Raw genomic sequence first — 13004 nt, forward strand, 5'->3', positions numbered from 1 at the left:
AGTGTGGAATTGCCTTTGTCCTTCACATTTCTGCAATTCTGTACATGCTGTTGTCTATCTGCTATAACCCAGATGGAAAAGCTGCAGAAACACTGGAAAAAATCTGGCGATCTTTTCCCAATGGAAAACGTTCTCCTCACTTCCATTGGTTAGCAGAATAGTTGTTCTGAAACTTACACAGGGAAGCACATCAAGTGCTGCTGGCAAACCTTCAACTTGGTGAAAGATGCCCATTGGTCTTCCCGAAATGTTTTGGTCTGCCAGCACCTCGAGATGTTTGGGGAGGAAAGCTGCCAACTGGCACATTCTGAAGTACACGCAGAGGGGTGCACTGAAGGTAGGTGCAGCCAACACAAGGCCTCGGTAGGGAAAGACCACAGTATAGTGTTTCTTCCACTACTGGAGAGCAAGGGGCCAGATTGGAATGAGAAAGCCCCTCAATTATTGCAGTAGTATACCACCCCATGGGTTTGCATGTGTGGAAACTGTACTATTGGTTTTAAGGAATGTAATAAAACAGTGCTGAAAGCATTGATTATGAATGTAAGAATGAAAAGGCATTTCATGTTATTTTCTTGTAAATAAGCTTTATTATGAATAAAGTTTATTTTGATAAAAAATATCTATTCTGAGACATGCTGTCACATGGGACACAAGTTAACAAGAGGAAGTAGGAACCAAAGCTAACTTTCTCCTCAATTTCCCAAGAAAGCTGGATCTGAATGCAATGTCCATATACAATAACTTCTCAAATACACTCAAAATCGTCTATAGATGTACCATGGAGAGCAATCGGACAGGCTGCATCACTGTCTGATATGGGGGGGGGGGGGTGCTACTGCACAGGACTGAAAGAAACTGCAGAGGGTTGTAAATTTAGTCAGCTCCATCTTGGGTACTAGCCTACAAAGTACTCAGGATACCTTCAAGGAGCAGTGTCCATTATTAAGGACCTTCAACACCCAGAACATTATTAAGGACTTTAGGAGCCCTTTTCTCACTGTTACCATCAGGTAGGAGGTACAGAAGCCTGAAGGCACACACTCAGTGATTCAGGAACAGATTCTTCCCCTCTGCCATCCAATTCCTAAATGGACATTGAACCCATGAACACTACATCACCTTTTCAATATATAAGTTGTTTCTGTTTCTTGCATGATTTTTAATCTATTCAATATACGTATACTGTAATTGATTTACTTATTTATTATTATTATATTTTCTTCTTCTACATTATGTGTTGCATTGATCTGCTGCTGCTAAGTTAACAAATTTCACAACACATGCCAGTGATAATAAACCTGATTCTGATTCTGATACTATTACCCCAGTAATAAACTTAATGATATTGATGGTGTAGTCCTTTGAAGGCTATATATTTGAAGTAGAACATTTCCAGCTTTCTAGACAACGATAAAACTCGCTTTGTAAGTTAGCTTGTAGATGCCAAAATCACTCAATTTCCCTCTTTGTAGATTTCAAATGAAAATAGAGCTGAGAACTTTGCATCTTGGCCAATCGATGATGGCAGCTTGTTATTAAAAATTTCTTCCTGCACTTTCTCCCCTTCTTTTACTGGAGGGTTACTAACAAGTATTGGTAGCCTTCTTGGGTATCAAAGCAGTTACAGATTTTGTATGTTACCCAGATGCTTGACTTCAAAGAACTTCATCACAAGGCTTTATTTATCAAATATACTTTCCAATGAAAGCCTGTGAATGGTAAGCATGAACAGAAACTTATTGACCTTCATTTTCTTCACCACCACCTCTTCCACCACAGGCAACCCATCCACCCCCCACAGCCACCACCAGCACCAGGACACTGAAAGTCAATTGCAGTGTATAAAACTGTTCCTCCGGCATGGATCAGTGAAAATGATATATACTAAAGACTGAAATTTTGACTTATGCAGTCTATTTAACTCAATACCAGACTAGACTGTACTGAGCTACATTTCCACAAAGGAACCATTGTTACCAGTCACATATTATTGACTTAAGTAGTGAAACTATGATTAAATTCTTATGGGCCAACTTGCTTGGAACTGCAGCTTGACAAGTATTTGGCAATGAAAGTGGACTCTTTTTTCACGTTTTATCAATTCAATAAATTTTATATCCTAACAACATATTTCTTAGAGTGGCCAGAAGCACTCAGGCTCTTGGCTTCCGAGAATGTAGCAAGACATTTCCAGCTGTTTTGTTATAATAACCTGAAAGTCCCTTGGCTCAAACCTCCCCCATATTCTTCCACGATATCCTAGACACGTCTATTTTTCCACTAAGTAAGTCAAAGTTTATAATCAAAACTGTCCTGAAACAGAAACAGAATATAAACCAGATTAGCATAATGGTCTTAAAGTACACCATTCCATCCATTCCATCTTAAGAGATCATAATGACACAGAGTATGTTCATTTTGTTCTTGGAACACTGCAGATTTCATCATTTGGATTTATTTCTAGCTTTCTTCTTTGGGAAGATTTTTCTTCTGTTCATAATTTATCTTTTCCTTTTCTTCGATAGAGATACATCACAGTAATAGGTTGTCACAATGTTCATTGGCAATAACTGAACCCAAGTGCAGAAGAAAGACATACTCTTATGTAAAGACAGTGACGACGGTTTATTTATTGCTTTGCTGTTCCAACAAAACAAAAACTTGGCTGAGTGACACCGTGAGTCAAAACATTCTCAAATCTCGGACCCTGTGATAGTGCTAATCGGGCATCCACTTAAGTAATCACAGAAGGCAGAAAACCTGTGTCAGTCAAAATAATCTTAACAGGATCAAACACAAAGTACCAGTGATTAACCATTCTAGTTAAAACAACCATTAGCAAACACAGGTTCTCAAGAAACCTTGGAGCCCAACTGCTCTCTGGCTCTCTGCATAGGCCCGTGAAGCTCATGACATAGGCTCTTCCACTCCAATGAGGCTTTGCTGCCCAATTACACCCATGTGACCAATCAACCAACTAATCAGTACATTTTTGGAATGTGTGAGGAAACCGGACCACCCAGAGGAAACTCTCATGGTCACAGGGAAAATGTACAAACTCCTTACGGGCAACATCAGGAATTGAAGTCGCTGGCATTTACACAAACTGTTATGCTACTGTGCCACCCCATTTTTATAATATTATATTTCAACACAGAGTTGCTACTAAATACATTTTTAAATTAATGTTCAAAGGAAACAGAAAACAGTTCATAATGCAAAGATAGGTGACAAGAAGAGGTCCCGGTAGAATGAAGTTTCAGTGCTGTTCTTAGATCTACCTGAGATCTGTAATTAGAAATATCAATGCAGCGTTGATCGCTGTAAAAAATCCTCATTGTCCCAGTTGATAAGTCAATCAAAGAAGCCAAATGCTGAACCCAATTTAACTAAGTTCTAAATCTATGTGAAAGTTGAAGTTTCTTTGCTGCCCCCAAGGTTTCATTCAAAGAGATTAAAGAAACTATCATGAACTGAGACTTTCTTAGATCATTAGAGAGAACCCAATACCAACACCTGGAAATGGGATCAACAAAGCCAACTCCAAAGACAGTTCAAAGTAAATTTTATTATCAAAGGACATACATGTCACTATATATAACTCTGAGATTCATCTTCTTGTGAATCTTGTGGGCACACTCATCAAATATATAGAATAGTAACTATAACAGGATCAATGAAGTATCAACCACAGTGCACAAGACAATAACCTGTGCAAATGCAAAAATAAATAAATAGCAATAAATAGCAAAAACGTGAGATAATGAGATAAAGAGTCCTGAAAAGTGAGACCATTGATTGTGGGAACGTTTCAATGATGGGGCAAATGAAGGTGAGTGTAGTTACCCCTTTTATTCAAGAGCCTGATGTTTGAGGGGTGGTAATGGTCTTAAACCTGGTGGTGTGAATCCTGAGGCTGTTGTACCTTCTGCCTGATGGCAGCAGTGGGAAGCAGTGACCACCTTCGTGGGACCTCTCATGATAGATGCTGCATTCCTACAACAGCATTTCATGCAGATGTGCTCCATTTTTGGAAGGGCTTTACCCATGATGTACTAGAGCAGGGGTCAGCAACCCGCGGCTCTTTCATCTCTGTGCTGCGGCTCCCCGTGGTTTGTTAGTTTTTGAAATGTAATTCGAAATTTGAAGATTATGGTGATCTTGTACAATCTAAATAAAACGTTGAGGCGACCCCATTTCCTGGCACATCAGAACCAGCTCACAATTAGCCACCGTTCCGGCTAAGGGAGATAGCCTACGGGGGTTTGTGAGTACGTGTCTTTTGGAGCATCCGCACCCACGGGGGGGCGGGTTGAGGGAGGCTTTAAAGCAAGGCTGTTTAGTTCGAATAAAGTTATCTTTGACTGCAGTGTCGTTATCTTAGCGCTGCGTGTAGCACACCACCACAACGTGTTTTTTATCGCTATTAATATACGTCACCACTGCCAATCCCTGACACCCGCCAGTGCGCGATTTCTTTTAATTTTTCGATCGAAGGTAGGCTAACTATGGAGTAACCTTCAACCCAACGTCTTTTTTTCAGAGTTCAAAATATTTTTGTTGCATGCAGAAATGTAGTTTCGTTTTCTCTGCAGGAGTTCATCAATTTCATAAATGTAACACATTATAGATTGTTTAAACATAGCATAAAGGCAAAAAAAAATCCTGTTGCATGCAGTGTTATTTCATTTTAAATGTCAAACGGGTTTTGTGGCTCCCAGTGTTTTCTTTTCTGTGGGAAATGGGTCCATATGGCTCTTTCAGTGGTAATGGTTGCCGACCCCTGTACTAGACCAAAGCCACTACTTTTTGTAGGATTTTCCACTTAAAGGCATTGGTGTTTACATACTAAGCAATGATGCAGTCAGTCAATACAGACTCACAACACACCTATAGAAATTTGTAAAAGTTTTGGATTTCATGCTGAATCTCCACAAACTATCGACGAAGTAGAGGCACTCTCGTTCTTTCTTCCCAATTGCACTTAGATGCTGGGTCTAGGATAGCTACTCTGAAATCATAACACCCAGGAATTGAAAGGTGCTAACCCTCTCCACCTCTGATCCTCCAATCAGGATCCTCTTACCTCGAATCAAATTCAGAACATTAACCTTTTGACTTTAATGCAGATTACACTGGCCTCAAAACAGGAATCGTGGAAACTGCTTTCCTGTTGGCCTCTTCCCTCTTCCTTCTTTACAATTCAAAGGCCAGAAGCTGGTACTGGTGACCAACAGAGAATTAGCTGACAAGCTGATTGATTGAGAGCAAACTTAAAGTTCTAAGACTCTTTCACCACACAGAAAGGAGTATTAATGGTTCATGTCCAACTGGAGGCTGATTCTAAAAGGCCCCAGAGACATGCAATAAATAATCAGAATTAAATTCCCACTAATTTGATTAAATTGATTTGTCTAACTAATTATGTTTTTTCAGTATATGATAAATCGGTTGTAATCTATCTTTCAGAATAAATTGTAATTACTGCAATGGTCAGTCCATGGCTTCGTCTTCTGCCAAGATGAGGTAATTCTCATGGTGGAGGAGCAGTCCATCATATGCGTCCAGGCAACCTCCAATCTGATGGCATAAGCAACAATTTCTCCTTCTGGTAATTCTTTTCCCTCCCCCTTCCCTCTTTTTCTATTCTCCAACTTGGCCTCTTACCTTTTCTTCTCACCTGCCTATCACCTTCCTCAGTGCCACTACCCCTTCCCTTTCTACCACAATCCACTCCCCTCCCCAATCCAAGTTCTTGTTCTCCAGCCCTTTGCCTTTTCCACCAATCTCCTCCCAGTTTCTTACTTTGATTACCCCATCCCCACCTATCACCTTCTGGCTTGTATCCCTTCCCCTCCCCACCTCCCACCTGGCATTTTCCCCTTCCTTTTCAGTCCTGATGAAAGGTCTCAGCCCAAAACGTCAACTGTTTATTAATTTTAATTAATGCTGCCAGATCTGTTGAGTTCCTCCAGCATTTTGGCTGTGTTGCTCTGAATTTCCAGCATCTGCAGTATCTCTTGTGTTTATGAACTACTGTAATCTGTTCACACCCAGAAATTCAAAGAAGGCAGATGTTAGAAAGCTGAAATAATACAGAGAAAGACAGTAAACATTCAGCAGGTCAGGCAGCATCTGTGGAAAAAGAAACAGTGTTAACATTTCAGAGTTGGAGATATTTCATCAGAACTAGAAAGAAACATAAAAAAGCTAATTTCCTCAAACATCAGGACAAATATGATTTGGCACAAGTCTTGATTAATTGGACTTGAACATCTGTGAAAAAAGCTATTTATTAAATAAGTTGTTGTGTTGTTCCTCTACGCACCTTGTGGCACATCAGATGGCAACCATGCCATTTCTTTCAGCGCTTGTCTGTTTTTCACAAGGATGAGTTGCTATCTCAACACTCAGCCCAGTGACGGGTGGACAGCATGAAAGCAGCTGGCCAGTATCAGACCCGGGATCCCTCGCCTCCAAGTCGAGTGTGGATGCAACTGCAGAATCAGTTGGTTTATTAATTAAATATGCATGGAGTATACAACTCGTATCAGCAGGAATATTACCTCACCTGTATTAGCACTTGCAGTCCTGTTTATTTTTCAAGAATTAGAATCAAAATCAGGTTTATTATCATTGATATATGCCATGAAGTCTGTTGTTTACTGACATAAGGTACAAGACATAAAAAACTTACATATCCCCATAAGAAATATTAAAAAAGACACTCAGTGGCTATTTTTTTTTAGGTATACCTGTACCTGCTCGTTAATGCAAATATCTAGTTAGCCAATCACGTGGCAACAACTCAATGCATAAAAGCATGCGGGCATGGTCAAAAGGTTCAGTTGTTGCTCCAATCAAACATCAGAATGACAAAGAAATGTGATCTAAGTGATTTTGTCCGCGGAGTGTTGGGGTGGTTTGATTTTCACATACAAAAGTTTGTAGAGTTGACTGAGAATGGTGTGCAGGAAAAAAAACATCCAGTGAGCAGCAGTTCTATGGGCAAAGATGCCTTGTTACTGAGAGAGGTCAGAGGAGAATGGTTCAAGCTGACAGGAAGGCAACAATGACTCAAATAACAACGTGTTACAGCAGTGATATGCAGAAGAGCATCTCTAAATACTCATGTTGAACTTTGAAGTGAGTGGGCTACTGCAGTAAAAGACTATGAACATACATTCAAAGGCACTTTATTAAGTACTTGTGGTGAACTACATATACCTGTCTGGACACGCTCCCCCTGCTGACTGCTCCTGTGGCTCCTCCCACAGACCGTGGCTCCACGAACCATGAGCGGGGTCGAGCAGCGCCTCCTGCAAGGCATGGGGGTCGCCATCTTGGTCACCGCCATCTTGCCTGCCCGCCTCGTGCGAGACATGGGGGCGGCCATCTTGGTCGCCACCATCTTGCCTGCCCGCCTCATGCGAGACATGGGGGCGGCCATCTTGGTCGCCACCATCTTGCCTGCCCGCCTCGTGTGAGACATGGGAGCAGCCATCTTTGTCAGCAACACCTCGCCCAGCCCCCGACCCACCGGTGCTTACCAGGCACCAAGACGGCGGTTCAACTCTAGCCTACCTTAACCCACGTCTCAGAGTTATTGATGGTGCATCAGTACTGGAGGTACTAAAGTGGTTACTCAGTGTAAGTATGTAGTGCAAAACGGGAGCAAAATCATGAGTGTGTCTTCAGACTCCTGTACCTCCTCCCTAATGGAAGAGAAGAGTGCATGGCCTGGATGGTCAGACTCCTTAATGATAAATACTGCCTACTTGCGGCATCACTTCTTGAAGATACAACAATTGTGGGGAGGTTATTTTCCATAATAAAGCTGGCTCATTTTACATGCCACTGTAGCTTTCTCCAATCTTGTGCATTGGCACCTCCATACCAGTGATGCAAATAGAATGCTTACCACAGTACAGAAGAAATTTTCTAGCTATTGAAGACATAACAAATCTCCTCAAAATGCTAATGAAATATAGCTTCTGGTGTGCCTTCTTCATAATTGCATTAGTATGTTGGCCCAAGGATAGATCTTCAGAGATTTTGATGACTCCCAGGAACTTGAAGCTGCTCATTCTCTCCACTACCCACCCCTTGATGACAACTGGTGAGATTTCTCTGACTTACCCTTTCTGAAGTGCAGAATCAGTTCCTTGGTCTTACTGCCATCAAGTCCAAGGTATTGTTACAACACCACTTAATAAGCTGATCTATCTTTCTCCTGTATGCCTCCTTAACACCATCTGAGACTCTGTCAATAATATGACTGGCATAAGTTGCAAAATTTGTTGCTGTGTGACAACAGTACATTGCAATACATGATAATAAAAATACTATTATTGTTGTCCATACAGTAAGAAATATATAAAATTAAATTAAATTAGTGCTAAAAGAGGGAAAAATGTAGTGCTGTAATGTTTATGGGATCAATATCTATTCATAAGTCTGATGGCAGAGGGGAAGAAGCTATTCTTGAATTGTTGAGTGTGTGCCTTCAGGCTCCTGTACTTCTTTTTCGATGGTAGAAATGAGAAGGGGTCTTGTCCTGCGTTGAGCATTGTCTTTTTGAGGCATCACTTCTTGAAGATGTCCTGGATGCTGGGGAGGCGAGGGCTCATTTTGGAGCTGACTGAACTCACAGCGTTCTGCAGCTTATTTAGATCATGTGCAGTGGTGTTATCAGTGAACATATAGACGCCGGTTGAGCTGTGCCCAGTCACCCAGTCATTAATGTAGAGAAAGTAAAGCAGAGGACTAAGCATGCCTCTTTGACATGCACCTGTGCTGGTGTTGGTGAGGAGGAAATGTTACTTCAAATCCAGATTGCTTTTTTGTACAAACGATGATTTAGCCTTTTTTTTTGAGAGCTTGTGGCAATTTGGGCACTCCGCAGCAGAAGATGAGGAATTTGTGTTGAGTCCAAGCTACAACAGAATACCATTTCTTCCAGACCTATGTGTTCAGGTGTGTGTTATTACATGGCGAATAAGGAGAAGACACAAAACAAACCAACTATTCAATAGAAGCAGTTTATCACTGGGTGCAGCTATCTATCAGAAGTTTTAGGAATACCTCCTCTTCATGCAACACAATACATCACTCGTTCACTTTACCGATGAAGAATTGATGGATGTATGCTTTCTGTAATTTAAGCACCGAGATTAATTGCTCCTGGCAGTAAATTTATAGTGAATGTCACAATTAATTTTTATAGAGCTTTTATTTCACACTAGTTAGAGAGCACTAAGCATCAAGATCACATTGATTCAACAGGATTGTAGGATTTCCTATTAAGGTTCTTAAGGTAGTCTGCAGCTGGAATGTGTGTATTTGTCTGCGTGTGTCTCGGTCTCACTGAGTCTGTGTCTGTGTGTGTGTTTAGAGGATAGATTTATGAACTACAATACTTTCTATCACTGCATATGACTTCTAATATCACTCTATTTCAACATTGCGACTTACAGTAGTTAAGAGTTAGTGTAGTTAATGGCTGTTCCATTGATAACTCTAACTCTACTTCTGCTTTTCCATTTGGGATGTGGCAGGATATATGACAGGACATAACCTGGTGTGAAGGAAATAGAGAATAAAGATTTCTCAAATGAGCATTTGGAATGGGAAGTAGTGGGTGTACCATTGATATCAGGGAACTTGAAAGGTAAGAACAGGCTCTGTCATTCACCTTGAAGTGGGAAAGAGTGGAAATATATCTGAAGACTCAGATTCAGATATAGAAAAACACAATAAAATGCATCATTTACATTAACAGCCATCACAATCTTATCTTGTGCCACCCTTATGTATCACCACAAATCTGGCGCCAATATACCATTCTCACCATGTTAGGCAGAATAGTACAGAAGACAACAAGCAACATAAAACAACAACAGCAAAACTAAACACAAGAGATTCTGCAGATGCTGGTATCCAAAGCAACACACACAAAATGATGGAGGAGCTCAGCAGGTCAGGCAGCATCTACGGAAATGAATAAGCAGGCAACATTTTCGGCTGAGACCCCTCATCAGGTCAAGATGATTCTATTCTGTTTCTGAACGTTGGGTTCTGAGGAGAACTTCTAACAGCAAAAGCAAAGCAAACTCCTTTCCTCCCTCCCACCCACCCACAAACAGGACGGACATCTAGGCTTTGGTCATTGTGATTCGACTTGCAGGCCCAATCGTCACTTGGGCTTCAATCTTCAATATCGTCCCTTGAATGAGCTGATGATGAAACTCTGAATTCCAGCCTCAGGCTCTGGCCACTCCAACTGACTGCCCCTTATCAGTGGATGTCCCTCATAACTTGTTCATGTCACAAGCCTTGGTGCGCAGGGTAGAGACCAGGAGTACAAATGTCCTTCACCACCTGTCCACATTGCTTTGAAGATAACTTTGTAGATAGCTTTGAAGATAACTTTGAAGATAAGTTTGATGATAACTTCCTTAGGAGTTTAAAGAGGTTTGGTATGTAACCAGACTCTGACAACTTACTACAGATACACCATGGAGAGCATTCTGACTTGCTGTGTCAACACCCTGATTATGGAGACCCCAATGCGCAGGATCATAAGAGGCTACAGTGGATTGTAGACTCACCAGCTGCATCACAGACACAAACCTATCCAGCATCAAAGGCAAATTCAAACAGCAATGTAGTGTATTTACGTTTTAAGTAATATTTGAATAACATTGTAAATATACAATATTGTGCAAAAGTCTTAGGTGCATATACATATAGCTAGGGTGTCTATGATGTTAGCAGAGTAGTAGTAATTTCATGTGTTGTGCTGTATTGCTGTCATAAAGAAAATGTCATGACATATGTGAGTGATGATAAACCTGATCCTGTTATGAGTCTCTATTGTGGACTGAGAGTGGGAAGTGGTTAAGGAGAGGGGAATTATTGAGAAAAGGGGAAAGGAGAGGGGAAGGAGTGGCAAGCACAAGAGAGATATTCTGTAATAAACAATAAACCTTTGGTTTGGAGTCAAATGCCCTTGCCTGGTGTCTCAGGGCTGGGTGTGTCTGCACCTGTGCTACACTTGCCCTTGGCACGGCTTCTCTGCCACCAGTCCCACACCCCTCCCGCAGTGCCTCACCCTCACCATTCCCAGCATCTATTGCTCCTGCCAGATTTACACACTCACTCTCCAGTTCATGTTGATAAATACAGTACTGTGCAAAAGTGTATATATATTGTATAGGTGCCTGAATCTTTTGTACAGTACTGTGTTGCATGAAAGGGAAAGGATTTGGCGATCAAAAAGGTAAAGGAAATGGTGATGCAGACACTACACTCGGGAATTATGACCCATATCGTCCAGTGAAGCTTGCATGTGATGGCATAGGTGCAATCATGTCACATATTATAAGTGATGGAAGTGAACACTTCTTTGTCTTTGCATCAGGTTCCCTTATTGCTACAGAGAAAATTTATGTACATATTGGCAGAGAGGCCTTGAGTCTGTTTCAATCAGTACCTGTATGGGAGGGAGGTTACCCTCATTACTGATTATCAATCACTAGTATACATTTCCGATTCACAGGATTGTTATTGGTCTTCCAATAACAGCAACAGCATGAATGCAGAGATGGGCTCTGTTTCTTGGAGGACACAAGGAAAAGATTAAATTCAAGAGGACAACTAATCATGAAAAGCTGATGAATTGTTCCATTTACCGTTGGAAAGGGAAGTGCCTGAAAAATTTACAAAAGAAGACACGCCTCTTGACGTATTCTCCCTACTGCAAACTGAAAATCTCCCTATCATGGTAGAGATGATGAAAAAGGAAACCAGAAAAGACCCCACACTGTCTCAGGTCAACGTAGCAAACCAAAATGACAGGAACATGCAACAGAAGTACCAATTACCCCATTTTTACCCATTTATATGCTGGTCATCTAGACGTGGTCAAAATTAAAGTGATGGCTCAAAGCTTTCTCTGGTAGCCTTGGATTGATTGGCAGATGCCAACACATCCAGAAGAAAGAGGTGAATCCTATATGGAGTTGGAGTTGCCTCACTATTTTTTTAATGGCAGCCTCAAGCATTTTCCCAACTACAGATGTTAAACTAACTGGTCTATAGTTACCTGCCTTTTGGCTACGTCCTTTTTCAAGCGTGACATGACATTCGTCTTCTTCTAATCTGCCAGGACCAGCCCATAGTCCAGAGAACTTTGGTAAACTATCACCAAAGCCTCTATAATAGCCTCTGCCATTTCTTTCTATTCATATCTGGAGTTACAAAACATAACAAGCGGTGACTCAAGAAGACATCATTAAGGACCTTCGCTATTCGGGCCATGCCTTGCTCTTATTACTATCATCAATGAGGAGGTACAGGAGCCTGAAGACAGACACTCAATGCTTTCAGATTGGCTTCTTCCCCTCTACCATCCGATATCTGAATAGATATCGAACCCATGAACACTAACTCACTACATTTTTATTTCCTAACTTTTGGACTACTCGCTTAACTATTTTATATATATATATTTAATGTAATTCAGTTTTTTTTCTCACTGTTATCAGGCATTGCATTGTACTACTGCTGCAAATGTTGGTGATACTAAACCTGATTCTGATTCTGATATTGGAATGCTTATGAACATAAAATGGTAAAGTGGTTTATCATCACACAATCAAAGACTTAATGGGGAGCAAACTTGATGGACCAGATAGCTTAATTCTGCTCCTATTTCTTATCATACAGTATAAACGTTTGTTTTACATGCCGTCCGTATGGATCATTTCATTACAGTGCATTGAGGTAGTACAAGTGAAGCAGAATAAAGTGTTCCGTTTACAGATAAAGTGCATTGCAGGCAAACAACATGGTGCAAGGCCATAAACAAGTAAATTGTGTGGAACAGAGCCTTTCTTATCGTATGAGAAGAATTTTGAATGGTCTTCTAACAGGAGGATATAAGCTGTCATTGTGCTTTCACAATGGGGTTTTACATCTTTTGTGTCTATTTCATCTAT

The sequence above is a fragment of the Hypanus sabinus genome, chromosome 30 (assembly GCF_030144855.1).
Source record: "Hypanus sabinus isolate sHypSab1 chromosome 30, sHypSab1.hap1, whole genome shotgun sequence".
Lineage (NCBI taxonomy): Eukaryota > Metazoa > Chordata > Chondrichthyes > Myliobatiformes > Dasyatidae > Hypanus > Hypanus sabinus.